Source organism: Temnothorax nylanderi, unplaced genomic scaffold (assembly GCF_030848795.1).
Source record: "Temnothorax nylanderi isolate EJ_2023f unplaced genomic scaffold, tnyl_v1.0 TNYL_tig0931_pilon, whole genome shotgun sequence".
Lineage (NCBI taxonomy): Eukaryota > Metazoa > Arthropoda > Insecta > Hymenoptera > Formicidae > Temnothorax > Temnothorax nylanderi.
In genome coordinates, this window is record NW_027249993.1 from 5810 (window position 1) to 11618 (window position 5809).

The window sequence follows — 5809 nt, forward strand, 5'->3', positions numbered from 1 at the left end:
CATTTGATGTGACAACGTGCCCCGGTCACGGGGCACATTGTCACAAGCGACCTGTCGTTATTTATTGTTATGTAACAACTGTAGAGTAACAATCACACAAAATTCGATACTGTCCAATTGAAGCTGAGGGTTCACTCGAAATTTTGGCATATCACAGTACTCTCAAATATTGAATGTAAAAAATACAAAAAATATTGGAAAAAATGTGTGACAACGTGCCCCGGTCTACCCTAAGTTCATCGTTTCAATAAAATGATTATTCCTATATGTAAGTTCCTTGTGTTTGCGTTATAACATGGGCTTTTCCAAGAACATTCCTAATCGATAACTTTCTAGACGTTTCCCGAACGCTGTTTTTATGTTCTTGTGCTATAGAAAAACCCACGTTATAAACAATGTTCAGCGTGACAAACAACAACAATTGTCAACGGCCCGTCAACTATATTTCGTCTCGAGACGGCACATTGCGATGACGTAGGCAGCCGACTGCCAATCGCGCGCCACAATACGTGCCTCGCACATGTTAGGTACGAATCAATGCGTGTCGGGCCCTTTGGCCGCCAATCGCACGCTTCGACTTGAGGTCACCTACAACACTTAAAATTAATTAGTTATTGTCGAGAAGAAGCTCCCTTATAAAAGAGCTTGCTTCGTCGGAGACGCGCTCGCTCGCAGTTCACCCGCTAGTTAAAACCGCTTTTGCACACCGCTTTGAGTTGCTCTTCGCTATCGCGCTTCGCGAACACGCTTTCGCTGCTTTGCATGCCGTGCTAGCTCCTGTGCGCGCTTTCACGGCTTCTTCCCTTTCTGGAAACAGACGAACTTTGTACATATTGTATATATATAGAAACTTTATTTTGTAATACACGGATTTTGTAAACTTATTCTGATTTTTGTGAACTGCTTCTCCTCGTGCTTGTCTTCCTCGCGCTATCAATCGCGCATCCGCGCACTCTCGCACAGATAACAAAAGAACTATATAGATAAAATTACTTTTTATTTATAACTTTTGATTACTACTTTTTATTTTTAACTATTATTTATATAAATTATATAATTTATATAAATTACTATTTACATAAATTATATAATTTATATAAATTACTATTTACATAAAAAACAAATTATTTTTTAATAAAATAAAAATATAAGATTAAATTTCAAATACGTGCTGCAGAAGTAAAACACGCTTTTACCGAGGAAATCAAAATCGATGAACTTGAATCGTACATTGCAACCGATGCCTAAAGTCCAGACGGTAGCATCGCCCTCATTGGAACTACTACTGAAGGGGAAAGCGGCAGCGCAAATGTCAGCTAGGAAGGAGACGACTTTAACCAAGGCCGAGAGAAAATCCACAGATCCTAGGATGATCACATCCACCCCTATTCCCGAAAATAAAGATCCTGATAAGTTAGATACGAGTTCTGACGCCGATACAACGATTCCTATCGAGGACACTGATCCAGAGGATGCGGAAGAACAGCTGATCCAATGTAGCCAGCAGATACAGCCTGAGGACGAAGCAGCAGCCGAGTCTCAGAACGCATAAGGTTGATCGAAGGGCTGAAACATATAGAGAACGCGATTAGAATCATACGAATAATAAGCGTGATATTGATAAAGGTTGTGATATTAGAAGCGTTACATATACTTACCTTGAAGTGACACATGTCACTATAGACTTACATAGCGAGTGACATATGTCACTAGAGATTTACATTGACACATGTCACTGCAATTTTACACAGTAAGTGACCCTTGTCACAGTAAATGACAGACGTTATATGAATAGTTTTGATACTTACAAGGGAACGGTCGGAAGTGTCCCTACCCGATTTGGATGCGCTTTGGATATGTTGTTGAGCATAAAAAAAAACAGACTCGTATTTTTTTTACGGCGTATCTCGACGTTTAGGGGTTGAAAAAACCCCTAAAAAATAACGACCGATTTGGATGCGCTTTGGATATGTTGTCGAGCATAAAAAAACATTAGACACGGGTTTTTTTTGCTGCTTATCTCGACGTTTAGGGGTTGAAACAACCCCTAAAAAATAACGACCGATTTGGATGCGCTTTGGATATGTTGTCGAGCATCAAAAAACATTAGACACGGGTTTTTTTTTTGCTGGTTATCTCGACGTTTAGGGGTTGAAACAACCCCTAAAAAATAACGGATTTTATAGTTTTTAGCGAATATCTTCGAAAATATAAGGCGTATGAAAAAAAGTTTGGTACAAAAGGTTTATGGCTTTTTGTGCTCTTTACAATGGCGTAATCAGATTTTTCAAATTTGTCACATTTTTTAATTTAACCCCACTCCCACCTATTATTTTTGCCAAATATAACAATTTTTCCAACGCAAATTTAAGAGCGTCAAATGCCAAATACATCCATGTGTATTTTTATTATGATACCATTATTAGATTTTTGGCAAGACGAGATGATATGTGGTATAGGCGTCGCCCTGTAGGTAGGAGTTGCGTTATTTCTGTTTAGTTGCGCCGTACGCTTAAAAATTTCCATTACTATATACTACGACATAATATGCGATGAAAGTCCAAGCAGAGGAAAAGATATCACGTCATCCGAAGTTCAAATGGCGCGTGCGCAAAACAGTGTTATAAATACGCGTCGAAGTAAATTGTTGTGAGCGCACAACGGTATAATTATTCATTAATGTAATACGACCCTAGCGATTAAAGTCATTTCTGAATTCCGCCAAAAGACCTGACGATTGCATCGGACGATCGATCAAACTGGGCGGAGATAGCGTTAACCTCTCCGCCCAGTTATTTCAATTTTCACAGATTTTCCGCTATTTTTCTCGATTATCTAAAAATCTAGACGTGATGGAGCAAAACGGTTTACGAATTCGGATTCAGTGACCCAAAATCTATTAAAAAAAACCTACTCTGATCCCAGTTGCTTTTCAAAAAAAATTTTTTGTGGTCCTGTGTAATCTGTGCCTATTAGTTTCTTACAGTACTGGCAGTACTATCATGATAGTACTCCGAATATTAATCTGATAAAGTACTGACCACTTCAATACTTTGGAGTACTAATGAGTATTATTGCTTGTAGTACTGCCAGTACTGTAAGCACTGACAGACACAGTACCGACCATTCTGCAGTATTCATGAGTATTAACATACTAATACTCTCAATACTACGAGTACTGTTCACTCAGTACTGAGTACTGATTGCTAGTACTACTTTTTCGTAAGGGTATAGCCTCTTTTCCCTACGTCCAATGCCATTTTAGGTGTAGACGTAACCTGTGTTGACAATATATAGATATATTGCACATAGGTATCTATCTCTTATTTTGTTACTTATAATAAGAGATAGAAATTACCAAATTACTCAGCCTCGTACTAAAATTGTAACGATGCGCCCCTTACGCTAAGGCATCGTTCCCGGCCACCACCCGCCGGATGCCGCCCGACCGATCCTCCGTCGGGCGGGGACAGGGCGCGGTGCGCCCACATTTTTTAAACATTCAAAACGCACCGTGTGCGCGGGAAACCCGCCGCACCGGTACCTTCCCGCACGACGCCGACGAGCGCCGACGGGAGCCGATCCCCGCCGAAGACGAACGCGCGGGATCGCGCCGCTCCCACCACCGCGCGACGCGCCTGACGATCGGCCTCCCTCCTGCCGAAATCGCCGCGCCGAGCGATATATAAGCCGGCACGCTCGGCGAGACGGCACTTCGTCGACACCACGGCATCCCGCTGTTCCTGACGAAGCCTACCCGCCAGCTCCTAGGGCGACACGCCAAACGAGGTCCAGCGTGTGGGCCTCGAATGAGAGTTCTCAAGTGTCCCCGAACTCCCGCCCACTTACGCCCGACGGCCACGGCCCAACGAGGTCGAGCGTGCTCAGCCTCGTAGCGAGGGTTCTCGCCGCCGTGACCCCGGGACCCCGCACTCCTATCACGCTCCGGGTTATTTCGCGTAGCACCGAGTGCACATGCACGCCCGACCGTTGTAATATACCGCGTTTCGGTATACCGCGTTCCGCTGCACCGTGCGTAGCACCGAATCCAAAATCGGACGCCGAGTGCACATGCACGCTCGACCGTTGTAATATATCGCGTTGCGTTATACGTTGTGTGTAATCCCGACTGTAATATACCGCGTTTCGTTATACCGCGTGCCGTTGTATTGTGCGTAGTACCGAATCCCGAGCCGACGCCGAGTGCCCCGGCACCGCCGGCCGCTGTAATATATCGCGTTGCGTTATACGTTGTGTGTAATCCCGACCCCGAGTCAAATAAAATAAATAACACGTGTATAGTACAAGTTGATTATTGTCTCTGGGCCTTTCATCGAACTCCCGCTCCGGCGAACCAGTCCGCGTTCGATATAAAGTTAGGCCGTTACAAAATATAAATACACGTTCCACAAGAAAATTCTATATATTGCTCTAGTCAGATATTCATGCAGAACATGAATAATATGTCTACATTTGTATGCAATATTAGAATTACATTTGTGTGTATTATCATACGTGTTTACTCACACGCGCGCAAGCATATTACAATGCATATTACATAGCCATGTACATATAATGCAGGAATGTGGTATTGGAATACAAGAATTACCAAATGCTATCCGGAGGTGATGCACCTCTCAAGCGTTTAAAATCGCGATTTGAAATTTAGCACGCAACATTAGTACCGCTGCAGTAAAAGGTTTGTCAAGTAACGTCGGTAGCTCGGTGGACTAGACGCTACGCTACGAGTCTGCAGGTCGCGTGTTCGCGCCCACTGTATTATTATTTCCACACTTTATTTTCTTTTACTGTTATAAATAAAAATATGTAGAATGTATAACAATACGCAGACAAATCCTTTATATCATCAAACGTTTTTTTGTTTTTATCGTGAAAAAAGTAACAGTGCACATAAAAAGTTATAATAAGTATATATATGTATCATCTAGGTGGTGAAATATGAAACAGGGAAATAAGTTGTACATATGTTATTGTTTTCTGTATGTATAGGTGTACAAATAGATAGGTACAAAAATAAACGCAGTTACTCGTGAAATAAACTGCATACACGGTTATAATAACGTCCTCTATGCATTTGTATTGCCGTTGGAATTTTAGTGCGATATAGCCGTCCGTCCTTCTCGTAGATTTTCACGTTTTATATCTGCTAACCCGGTAAAAAATTTTTCATATAAAAACATATATAAATATGTATAATTTTATATAATTATATAAAATAATGTATCAAATTTGTCCATACATGTTCTTATATTGTATATTTTTATAGAATTTTAGATAATTCTGCATAATTCTATAGATTTATACATGCTTTTATAGAAAAAAATTTTTAAGGGAAAAAATTACTTATTTATAATTATATTAAATTATATTCAATTATATATAATTATATATAAGCAATTCTCTTTTTCTTTAAAATTTTTGTTATAAAAGCATATATAAATCTATAGAATTATATAAAATTATATAGAATTATATAGAATTATATAGAATTATGTAGAATTATATAAAAATATATGGAAATATACAATATAAAAACATTTATGGACATATTTGGTACATAATTTTATATAATTCTATATATTTATGTATACTTTTATATGAAACATTTTTTAGCGGGAACGTTTTACGAAAAGGAATGGCGGCTATGCCGTACTAACATTCCAACGGCAATACGAATGCATAGAGGACGTTGTTATAACCGTGCACTTGCAGTTTATTTCACGAATAATTGCGTTTATTATTGTACCTACTTTTTTGTACACCTATACATACAGAAAACAATAAACAT